Source organism: Budorcas taxicolor, chromosome 4 (assembly GCF_023091745.1).
Source record: "Budorcas taxicolor isolate Tak-1 chromosome 4, Takin1.1, whole genome shotgun sequence".
Taxonomy (NCBI): Eukaryota; Metazoa; Chordata; class Mammalia; order Artiodactyla; family Bovidae; genus Budorcas; species Budorcas taxicolor.
The window spans coordinates 20,942,490-20,955,675 of NC_068913.1; positions in this window are offsets into that span (position 1 = coordinate 20,942,490).

The window sequence follows — 13,186 nt, forward strand, 5'->3', positions numbered from 1 at the left end:
CTAGGTTGCTCATAACTTTTCTTCCAAGGAGTAAGCGTCTTTTAATTTCATGGCTGCATTCACCATCTGCAGTGATTTTGGAGCCAAAAAATAAATAAAGTCTGACACTGTTTCCACTGTTTCCCCATCTATTTCCCATGAAGTGGTGGGACCGGATGTCATGATCTTTGTTTTCTGAATGTTGAGCTTTAAGGCAACTTTTTCACTCTCCACTTTCACTTTCATCAAGAGGCTTTTGAGTTCCTCTTCACTTTCTGCCATAAGGGTGGTGTCATCTGCATATGTGAGGTTATTGATATTTCTCCCAGAAATCTTGATTCTAGCTTGTGTTTTTCCAGTCCAGCATTTCTCATGAAGTACTCTGCATATATGTTAAATAAGCAGGGTGACAATATACAGCCTTGACGTACCCCTTTTCCTATTTGGAACCAGTTTGTTTTTCCATGTCCAGTTCTAACTGTTGCTTCCTGACCTGCATATAGGTTTCTCAAGAGGCAGGTCAGGTGGTCTGGTATTCCTGTCTCTTTCAGAATTTTCCACAGTTTATTGTGATCCACACAGTCAAAGGCTTTGGCATAGTCAATAAAGCAGAAATAGATGTTTTTCTGGAACTCTCTTGCTTTTTCCATGATCCAGCGGATGTTGTCAATTTGATCTCTGATTCCTCTGCCTTTTCTAAAACCAGCTTGAACATCTGGAACCATTGTTCACGGTTCATGTATTGCTGAAGCCTGGCTCGGAGAATTTTGAGCATTACTTTACGAGTGTGTGAGATGCGTGCCATTGTGTGGTAGTTTGAGCATTCTTTGGCATTGCCTTTCTTTGGGATTGGAATGAAAACGGACCTTTTCTGGTCCTGTGACCACTGCTGAGTTTTCCAAATGTGCTGGCATACTGAGTGCAGCACTTTCACAGCATCATCTTTCAGGATTTGAAATAGCTCAACTGGAATGCCATCACCTCCACTAGCGTTGTTCATAGTGATGCTTTCTAAGCCCATTTGAGTTCGCATTCCAGGATGTCTGGCTCTAGGTGAGTGATCACACCATCATGATTATCTTGGTCGTGAAGATCTTTTTTGTGCAGTTCTTCTGTGTATTCTTGCCACCTTTTCTTAATATCTTCTGCTTCTGTTAGGTCCATACCATTTCTGTCCTTTATTGAGCCCATCTTTGCATGAAATGTTCCCTTGGTATCTCTAATTTTCTTGAAGAGATCTCTAGTCTTTCCCATTGTGTTGTTTTCCTCTATTTCTTTGCATTGATCGTTGAGGAAGGCTTTCTTATCTCTCCTTGCTATTCTCTGGAACTCTGCATTCAGATGCTTATATCTTTCTTTTTCTCCTTTGCTTTTCACATCTCTTCTTTTCACAGCTATTTGTAAGGCCTCCCCAGACAGCCATTTTGCTTTGTTGCATTTCTTTTCCATGGGGACGGTCTTGATCCTTGTCTCCTGTACAATGTCATGAACCTCCATCCATAGTTCATCAGGCACTCCATCTATCAGATCTAGTCCCTTAAATCTATTTCTTACTTCCACTGTATAATCATAAGGGATTTGATTTAGGTCATACCTGAATGGTCTAGTGGTTTTCCCTACTTTCTTCAATTTAAGTCTGAATTTGGTAATAAGGAGTTCATGAGCTGCGCCACACAGTCAGCTCCCAGTCTTGTTTTTGTTGACTGTATAGAGCTGCTCCATCGTTGGCTGCAAAGAATATAATCAATCTGATTTCAGTGTTGACCATCTGGTGTTGTCCATGTGTAGAGTCTTCTCTTGCATTGTGAGAAGAGGGTGTTTGCTATGACCAGTGCATTTTATTGGCAAAACTCTATTAGTATTTGCCCTGCTTCATTCCGCTTTCCAAGGCCAAATTTGCCTGTTACTCCAGGGATTTCTTGACTTCCTACTTTTGCATTCCAGTCCCCTCTAATGAAAAGAACATCTTTTTTGGGTGTTAGTTCTAAAAGGTCTTGTAGGTCTTCATAGAACCATTCAACTTCAGTTTCTTCAGTGTTACTGGTGGGGCATAGACTTGGATTACCGTGATATTGAACGGTTTGCCTTGGAAACGAACAGAGATCATTCAGTTGTTTTTGAGATTGCATCCAAGTACTGCATTTCAGACTCTTTTGTTGACCATGCTGGCTACTCCATTTCTTCTAAGGGATTCCTGCCCGCAGTAGTAGATGTAATGGTCATCTGACCCATTCAAGTCCATTTTAGTTCGTTTTATATGTGTTATATGAATGCAAATGTATGTGAGTGTAAATACTACAAATATGTGTGATATCTTATATATAATATCTCTAGAAGAATGTACAAGGAACTGGTAATAATTTTTGCCTTTGAGAATTGTATATATTGGTGACATTTTTCACTGTACATTTAGGCAAAACTTTATGTCTCTTTATGTTCCATTCATGTGATATGACAAAGATAGAAAGGTGGACTCTCTTTTTCTTATTGATAGAGAAAGAATACATAACACATAGGGCCCAGTAGATCCCAACAGTAGCACAGGTTGATCAAGAAAGACTGAACCATAAAAATAAAACAAGCATGGGAGAAAAATCAGAATATTTAGTCCCACTAACCCAAACTCCAGAAAACAGAATTAACAGGACTTCAGAATATGAAAGAATAGCACTTTTCTATGAAATACTATTTCTCTTAGATCTAAATGCTAACAACAAAGGAGAATTTAATAAGGAATTACTCTAAGTCAACGCAAAAGATCAAAACTTTTAAATGAGCTAATAATTATGGCAACACAGTAGCACCACAAATGTGTTGTGCAAAAAAAAGAAACAGAGACAGCTCTAAAGGAATGCATTTTAAAGTGGGTTCCACATAATACAACTCTCATGAGAAGCTGTCACAAGAGAAAGTTCCATGGTCAAATAAGTTTAAAATATTGTACACTACATTTTTTGCCAAAAAAAAAAAAATCATTGATGTATTGGAAACTCTGGGTAACTGATGTTGCTAGAAACTTGTTTCAAACTCCTTCAACCACAAAAATATTTTCATACATACACAACTATTAAAATTCCTGGGAACTAGTACTTCATTGATCCCATTTTGGGAAGGACTTCTTTAAGAATATAAAGAATATAAAAACACTTCTTAGATGACCTTCCCAATGAGCAAACACATACCTTATCAATAAATCAGTAAGACTATTATTAAAAGGCTATGATTAAACTGATTATTCTGCTTTAGTTAGATGAAGTTATTAAATAAGACATTGCAATGAACTTTCAAGAATAATTAAGCTAATCTTAATCCATATTCAGACTATTCTGCTTTATTTACAACATAACATTTATCACTCCCCTTTTTTTGTTTGTTTATATATGTGCTTATTTGTTATCATCTATTTATTCCCACTACAATGTAAACTCCATAAGAATTGGGATCCTGTCTGTCTTACTCAATGCTGTATCTCCAGCACTTTGAATAGTTTTTGTTTATACCAGTTTCTCAGGGCACATACTAGTTTCTCAACAGATGTTGACAGAATACTTGAATAAATCTAGTACTTTTCTCTTTGTTCCCTCAAGTCAAAAAAGGACTTCTCACTTTTTCTCCTAAGACATGAGCAATTAAAGGAATGTTGCTTTGTTTCACTAGATGTGTCACCTTGAACAGGTCACGTCACTGCTCTACACCTCAGCCTCCCTGGCAATAGCAAAACTGTTGAGGCAATGAGTTAATATATACAAAGTACTTAGAACAGTGTCTACTGTATGGTAAGCACTCCATGAGTGTTAACTGTGATGATGATGGTGGTGGTGGTGATGGTGGTGGTAATATGTTCTAAGAAAAAAGTCTTAAATTTAAATGAATTGGGGAAATGCCTGACATAAAATTAAACAGATATGTTATTTCATTTTTAACATCTTTTAATATGCCTCTGTGAATCTTCAAGTAGACTCAATTAGAACAATACCAAAAATTGACCCTTAGGTTGTCTTGTATAGAAAACATGCGAATATCTCCTAAAATACCAGTATTTCTTAAACACACAGTTTAGGAAGAACTCAATTAGAAGTCTTTCCATAAAGCAAATACATACATGAGACCTCACTTCATCCACCTCAGAACACATAGAAATTCCCATGAATGATAAATTAGAAAATGAGTGGATGCAAAAGGCACCTAGATCCATGGTCCAATTTGTTATTGATCTCTCTTTTACCTTAGGCTATGGAAGTCAGACATGCTCTGGCTGTCAGTGTTGTCTTTTCTTGAAGTTCCCTGACATTATTCCCTTATTATGTTAGCGGTTGGCTGGATGGTTTCATTGAAGGTTAATGCTTGGGCTCTCATCTTCAGTCTTCTGCACCCTGGTGCTAGCTTGGGACTCTTGCCATTCTTGTCTCCCAGTTACCTTATTTTTCAAAAGATCCAAGTTAACATTCTTTACCACAGTCTTTTCAGTCAATGAGACTTCAAAGGATAAAAGAGAATTTTACCATGATCAAAAGACCAAAGTTGTAGTAAAAGAAAGAAAATCTGAAGGTCTTTCACCTAACAAGCTGCTACATAAATGAAAAAGATTAACGGTTGATTTTTAATGCTGTTTAAAGGAAAAGAATTTTTATTTAAACTTGTGAAAGTGAAGTCGCTCAGTCATGTCCGACTCTTTGCAACCCCATGGACTGTAGTTGACAGGCTCCTCCATCATGGGATTCTCCAGGCAAGAATACTGGAGTGGGTTACCATTTCCTTCTCAGGGGATCTTCCCAACCCAGGGACTGAGCCCGGGTCTCCTGCATTGCATGCAGACGCTTTACCCTCTGAGCCACCAGGGAAGCCATAGATCAAGATAAAATTGGAATCCCAAGGGCCAATAAAGGCACCCCCTGACAGGGAAGCAATGGTGATGAGTCAAAGCGTAGTAGTATGGTGTAGTGAAAATATGGGCTCTGGAGCATGGTAAACCTGAAATGGAAACACAACACCACATCCTCCCAGCTTTGGGCCCTCTCTGAGTTTCCATATCACCATCTACAAAATTATAAAACACTATATAGATAATATTCATTGAACAATTACTTGGAACCAGGGACTATTTTAAGTTCTTTATGTGGATTAACTCATTCATTCCTCATGTCAATGCCCTCTAGCCCAGGATCACCAAGAACATACCTTTGGTCAAATGAGGTTGGGCTTATTGACTTGTGACAATGAGGGAGACCATATATCAGGGAGAACTGTGAGGCACCTCAGCAGGTGGGTGTTAGAAAGGACTAGGATTCAGGACTGTGTTAGTAATTTAGGGAAAGTTCAAAAGAGTGGAAAATAGCTTTGTATTTGACCCCATGATTTTCCATGAGGTTGCTGCTGCTGCTGCTGCTAAGTCACTTCAGTCGTGTCCAACTCTGTGCGACCCCACAGACAGCAGCCCACCAGGCTCCCCTGTCCCTGGGATTCTCCAGGCAAGAACACTGGAGTGGGTTGCCATTTCCTTCTCCAATGCCTGAAAGTGAAAAGTGACAATCAAGTCGCTCAATCGTGTCTGACTCTTAGTGACCCCATGGACTGCAGCCCACCAGGCTCCTCCATCCATGGGATTTTCCAGGCAAGAGTATTGGAGTGGGGTGCCATTGCCTTCTCTATCCATGAGGTTACAAAGAGTCAAACATTACTAAGCAACTGAGCATGCAGAGACAAACCTGTTTATGTTCATCAGGCAAATTGCCACAACCTGGCTGCCAGTGTCAAGCTAGCTTATAGAACGCCAATCCCTAGCTGATAGAGTTGGGCCAGCTTCTGATTCTCAGGTAAAGCTTTCCTCTTTCTCATTTACAGCAAAATTATAGGATAGGTACTACTTATCATTGGAAGAGACCCTGATGGTGGAAAGATTGAAGGCAAAAGGAGAAGGAGCAGAGGATGAGATGGTTAGATAGCATCACCAACTCAATGGACATGAATTTGAGCAAACTCTGGAGGATAGTGGAGGTCAGAGAAGCCTGGCGTGCTGCAGGCCATGAGGTCTCAAGGAGTCGGACATGACTTAGTGATTGAACAACAACAAAAAATAACTACTTATCTAGATTGTGAAGATGAAGAAATGAAGGTCACTTGACTGGGTTGGAAGAAGCACAAGCTAGATTCAAGATTGCCAGGAGAAATATCAATAACCTCAGATATGCAGATGACACCACCCTTATGGCAGAAAGTGAAGAGGAACTCAAAAGTCACTTGATGAAAGTGAGAGTGGAGAGTGAAAAAGTTGCCTTAAAGCTCAACATTCAGAAAATGAAGATCACAGCATCCGGTCCCATCACTTCATGGGAAATAGATGGGTAAACAGTGGAAACAGTGGCAGACTTTATTTTTGGGGGCTCCAAAATCACTGCAGATGGTGATTGCAGCCATGAAATTAAAAGACGCTAACTCGTTGGAAGGAAAGTTATGACCAACCTAGATAGCATATTGAAAAACAGAGACATTACTTTGCCAACAAAAGTCTGTCTAGTCAAGGCTGAAGTTTTTCCAGTGGTCATATACAGATATGAGAGTTTGACTTTGAAGAAAGCTGAGCACTGAAGAACTGATGCTTTTGAACTGTGGTGTTAGAGAAGATTCTCGAGAGTCCCTTGGACTGCAAGGAGATCCAACCAGTCCATTCTAAAGGAGATCAGCCCTGGGATTTCTTTGGAAGGACTGATGCTAAAGCTGAAACTCCAATACTTTGGCCACCTCATGCAAAGAGTTGACTCATTGGAAAAGACCCTAATATTGGGAGGGATTGGGGGCAGGAGGAGAAGGGGATGACAGAGGATAAGATGGCTGGATGGCATCACCGACTCGATGGACATGAGTTTGAGTGAACTCCGGGAGTTGGTGATGGACAGGGAGGCCTGGCGTGCTGCGATTCATGGGGTCGCAAAGAGTTGGACACAACTGAGCGACTGAACTGAACTAAACTGAACTGACTATTAAGCAAAAGTGTGGGCTTCAAATCCAGATAGGTGATAGACACTATTCCATGTGATCCATAACCAGCACTCCTAACTTCTGTATTATTCCACCTTTCAGTGTTAGTTATTACCACCTTACAGGATGGCTGTAAAGATTGCAGCTGATTCATGTAAACACTTGGCTCATGACAAAACTTTCATGAAAAGTGGTACCTCTTATTATTAAACAGAGAAACTAAAACATTCTTAATTTAGGTTTATTTTCAATTCCACAGAAGGTCCTACTTTGTGGATTGAGCATATCAAGAGAAGCAGGAAATCTGACTCTAGGCCAGATTTTGTCACTAATAAACCATGCAAGGATGAGCCACAAGACTTTATAAAACCATACAATGGTCTGTCCCCAAGGAGTTCTGAGTGTTTTTTTTAACAGTTGCCATTGGAGAGTTCTAACTGTTTTAGTCAAAATATTTAATCCTGTTTCTAGAAATGCCCTTCTCTAAGTGTTGTCTGGATGCAAGTAAAAACACAAATATAATGCATTTTTTTATATATAAGACTGGAGTCATTTTAAAATTATCTTTAAATATATATACACATACAGTTTTCATTTTACTCTATTGATGACTGCATATTAAAAGCAAAGTCTGGCAGTGAGGGTCCCAATGCTATATTAGTGTCAGAAACAGGTACAAAAATATGGCATTTTTCAAATATATTCTTAAAAGCATGATTTTCCTCTAAACAAAATTTTGTGTATATTACTAACTTAAAATTAAGAATAAGACAAAATAAGCTTATTCTTTGATTTCAACTCCAGGCTCCTGGTGCATTCATAGTAACTCTGGCTCTTATTGTCTGTCACTTGAACATTCTAAACTCCATTGTCCTTTATCTTTCCACTCTTCCAAATTTATTTTTCCTATTTCTCATCCTTATTCTCTATTAGTTAAAAAAAAAAAGTTCAGATTGATTTGGTTTACTGATAATAAACCATTGTCTTAACCCTGCAAGATGACATATTTGCATATTTTCATTAAGAAAAAAAGATTAATAGAGGACCTCTAAGGTGACAGACCACGCAGAAGTGTGGCCGAGAGGAGCTACCTCTTGCCCAAGGTGAGGGGCAGAGGCCGAGAGGAGCTACCCCGGACCCAAGGCCAGGGGTGGCGGCTGAGAGGAGCAACCCCACGTCGAAGGAGCTGCGGCTGCACGGGCACAGGAGGGCCAAGAAGAGCTACTCCACCTTCAAGGTCAGGAGGGGTGGCCCTGAGGAGATACCCCTCGTCCAAGGTAAGGAGCAGCAGCTGCACTTTGCTGGAGCAGCCATGAAGAGATACCCCACAACCAAGGTAAGAGAAACCCAAATAAGACAGTAGGTGTTGCCAGAGGGCATCAGAGGGCAGACACACTGAAACCATAATCACAGAAAATTAGTCAATATAATCACACTAGGACCACAGCCTTGTCTAACTCAGCGAAATTAAGCCATGCCATGTGGGGCCACCCAAGACGGACGGGATATGGTGGGGAGGTCTGACAGAATGTGGTCCACTGGAGAAGGGAATAGCAAACCACTTCAGAATTCTTGCCTTGAGAAGCCCATGAACAGTATGAAAAGGCAAAATGATAGGATACCAAAAGAGGAACTCCCCAGGTCGGTAGGTGCCCGATATACTACTGGAGATCAGTGGAGAAATAACTCCAGAAAGAATGAAGGGATAGAGCCAAGCAAAACCAATACCCAGCTGTGCATTGGACTGGTGATAGAAGCAAGGTCCAATGCTTTAAAGAGCAATATTGCATAGGAACCTGGAATGTTAGGTCCATGAATCAAGGCAAATTGGAAGTGGTCAAACAGGAGATGGCAAGAGTGAACGTCGACATTCTAGGAATCAGTGAACTAAAACGGACTGCAATGGGCGAATTTAACTCAGATGACCATTATATCTACTATTATGGGCAGGAATCCCTTAGAAGAAATGGAGTAGCCAGCAGGTCAACAAAAGAATCTGAAATGCAGTACTTGGATGCAATCTCAAAAATGACAGAATGATCTCTGTTCATTTCCAAAGCAAACCATTTAATATCATGGTAATCCAAGGCTATGCCCCAACCAGTAATGCTGAAGAAGCTGAAGTTGAACGGTTCTTTGAAGACCTACAAGACCTTTTAGAACTAACACCCAAAAAAGATGTCCTTTTCATTATAGGGGACTGAAATGCAAAAGTAGGAAGTCAAGATCACCTGGAGTAACAGGCAAATTTAGCCTTGGAATACAGAATGAAATAGGGCAAAGGCTAGTAGAGTTTTGCCAAGAGAACGCACTGATCATAGCAAACATCCTCTTCCAACAACACAAGGGAAGACTCTACACATGGACATCACTAGATGGTCAAAACCAAAATCAAATTGATTATATTCTTTGCAGCCAAAGATGGAGAAGCTCTATACAGTCAGCAAAAACAAGACTGGGAGCTTACTGTGGCTCAGATCATGAACTCCTTATTGTCAAATTCAGACTTAAATTGAAGAAAGTAGGGAAAACCACTAGACCATTCAGGTATGACATAAATCAAATCCCTTATGATTATACAGTGGAAGTAAGAAATAGATTTAAGGGCCTAGATCTGATAGATAGAGTGCCTGATGAACTATGGATGGAGGTTCATGACATTGTACGGGAGACAGGGATCAAGACCATCCCCATGGAAAAGAAATGCAACAAAGCAAAATGGCTGTCTGGGGAGGCCTTACAAATAGCTGTGAAAAGAAGAGATGTGAAAAGCAAAGGAGAAAAAGAAAGATATAAGCATCTGAATGCAGAGTTCCAGAGAATAGCAAAGAGAGATAAGAAAGCCTTCCTCAGTGACCAGTGCAAAGAAATAGAGGAAAACAACACAATGGGAAAGACTAGAGATCTCTTCAAGAAAATTAGAGATACCAAGGGAACATTTCATGCAAAGATGGGCTCAATAAAGGACAGAAATGGTATGGACCTAACAGAAGCAGAAGATATTAAGAAAAGGTGGCAAGAATACACAGAAGAACTGCACAAAAAAGATCTTCACGACCAAGATAATCATGATGGTGTGATCACTCACCTAGAGCCAGACATCCTGGAATGCGAACTCAAATGGGCTTAGAAAGCATCACTATGAACAACGCTAGTGGAGGTGATGGCATTCCAGTTGAGCTGTTTCAAATCCTGAAACATGATGCTGTGAAAGTGCTGCACTCAATGTGCCAGCACATTTGGAAAACTCAGCAGTGGTCACAGGACTAGAAAAGGTCCGTTTTCATTCCAATCCCAAAGAAATGCAATGCCAAAGAATGTTCAAACTACTGCACAATGCCATGCATCTCACACACTCGTAAAGTAATGCTCAAAATTCTCCAAGCCAGGCTTCAGCAATATGTGAACTGTGAACTTCCAGATGTTCAAGCTGATTTTAGAAAAGGCAGAGGAACCAGAGATCAAATTGCCAACATCCGCTGGATCATGGAAAAAGCAAGAGAGTTCCAGAAAAACATCTATTTCTGCTTTATTGACTATGCCAAAGCCTTTGACTGTGTGGATCACCACAAACTGAAAAATTCTGAAAGAGATGGGAATAGCACACCACCTGACCTGCGTCTTGAGAAACCTATATGCAGATCAGGAAGCAGCAGTTAGAACTGGACATGGAACAACAGACTGGTTCCAAATAGGAAAAGGAGCACGTCAAGGCTGTATATTGTCACCCTGCTTATTTAACGTATATGCAGAGTACATCATGAGAAACGCTGGACTGGAAGAAACACAAGCTGGAATCAAGATTGCCGGGAGAAATATCAATAACCTCAGATATGCAGATGATACCAACCTTATGGCAGAAAGTGAAGAGGAACTCAAAAGCCTCTTGATAAAAGTGAAAGTGGAGAGTGAAAAAGTTGCCTTAAAGCTCAACATTCAGAAAACGAAGATCATGGCATCTAGTCCCATAACTTCATGGGAAATAGATGGGGAAACAGTGGAAACAGTGTCAGACTTTATTTTGGGGGGCTCCAAAATCACTGCAGATGGTGAATGCAGCCATGAAATTAAAAGACGCCTACTCCTTGGAAAAAACGTTATGACCAACCTAGATAGCATATTGAAAGCAGAGACATTACTTTGCCAACAAAGGTTCATCTAGTCAAGGCTATGGTTTTTCCAGTAGTCATGTATGGATGTGAGAGCTGGACTGCGAAGAAGGCTGAGCACTGAAGAATTGATGCTTTTGAACTGTGGTGTTGGAGAAGACTCTTGAGAGTCCCTTGGACTGCAAGGAGATCCAACCAGTCCATTCTGAGGGATATCAGCCCTGGGATTTCTTTGAAAGGACTGGTGCTAAAGTTGAAACTCCAGTACTTTGGTCACCTCATGCAAAGAACTGACTCATTGGAAAAGACTGTGATGCTGGGAGGAATTGGGGGCAGGAGGAGAAGGGGACGACAGAGGATGAGTTGGCTGGATGGCATCGCCGACTCGATGGACATGAGTTTGAGTGAACTCCAGGAGTTGGTGATGGACAGGGAGGCCTGGCGTGCTGCGATTCATGGGGCCACAAGGAGTCAGACATGGCTGAGCGACTGAACTGAACTGAACTGAAGGCATCACAGAAGCAAATGTCAAGAGATAGCTTTGGCCATATATATAGAGAGGGGGAGAGAGGAAGAGTTCAAGCTATTTCCTTGAGTAGAAAGTATAATTAACTTATACTTTGACATTTCAGGAGTACTCAGTCTTCATTCTTACTTCTAGAAAACTATACATTTGTTAACATGTTTATGGACAGGAAAAGGAAGGCTGATTCTGTAATAAGCAAACACAAAGACACACACTCGCAAATACAGTATCATTGTTTGGCTTCTTTGGGATCAGGATTTAAAATTTTTCTATTTTGCAACTAAATTAGTATGCAATAAACTTTAAGTAATGAAATTAGTCACAACAACATGCTGTCAAAACAAAATAATATCTCAACTCTTGAAGGATTCCAGAAGGAAAAACAATAGTGAGGGACAATATCTTGGAACTTACATTCTAAGAAATGTCTAGAATTTAGTTCCTTAAATCTGCTATCTGGGATGCCTCCTAAATTTAAATTTGTTCCACTTGTCATCTGAAAAAAAGAAAGAAAGAAAGAATATCAACCAATCCAAATTTCTAGATTCACTTTTTTGTGAGTAGTATGAACTTAACTACATTCATTACCATAAACTGTAATGATTAATCCTAAAGAGGAAACACTCAGTATTGTAGATAGAGCACTGGACTTGTATCAGCATGACCAAGCAACTGACTGAGTTACATATCTGTAAACTGAGAGAGGTAGGGAAAAGAAGTAGTTCCCCAGAGTTCTGGAACTATTTTCAAAATTTCAAAACTATCATAGAATTAGTGTATTTTCTCACAGTCAGTCTACACTAAATACTAGAATTTTTTTACATGGTAGAATTTCATTATCTCAGGATGGTGTCATTGCCAAACTCATACTAAAGAGATCAGTAGGTTATATGTGTTCAGATTAATTTAAAATGAAAAACCTAATTATCATTTAAGGAGTGCTCTTGGTGAGGAAAAATAGACAAAATTTTCAAAATGTTGAATCACTGGAGAAAAATTAATTAAAAGAGCCTTTAGCAGTGAAAAGGTCAAGAATCACTTGTGCCAGACAATGTCTATGATATCTACCTGCTTCAAAAATCAATATAACTATGCATCATTTTTAATATTTTTAATTCTTTATATAAATTAGATTAAAAAGCAGATCAGATTTTATTTAAAGCAGACTTAAAGTTGTTTGAAGATTTTAAATGTCCACATTCTTCTATGTCTATTCACAAGAGTATGTTTTTAAAAATGCTTATAGTCTAACAACTATAAACCAGCCTCTTTAGAATTATCTACTTACTAAATTCTTCCATAAATGTATAAAGTTCAAACAGCAATAATGTCCATTTTAAATAAGATTGCAAATAAATTTTAAAGATTTAAAACTAAAAATGTTGTTTGTAATCCTACAGTGATAGTTAAGGAAATGATGAACTTTTTGACAATCTGCTTATCATTATCTAGTACTTTGGAATTCAAAATATAAGCTCTGATTAGAAAAGTCTAAAATACCTTAAAGATCCTTTAAAGTCGCCCTAACTCTAACACAAAGCGTCAGCAACTACAGAGTTTGAAATGCAACAGTGAGTTTATGTGCATTCTTTTGCAT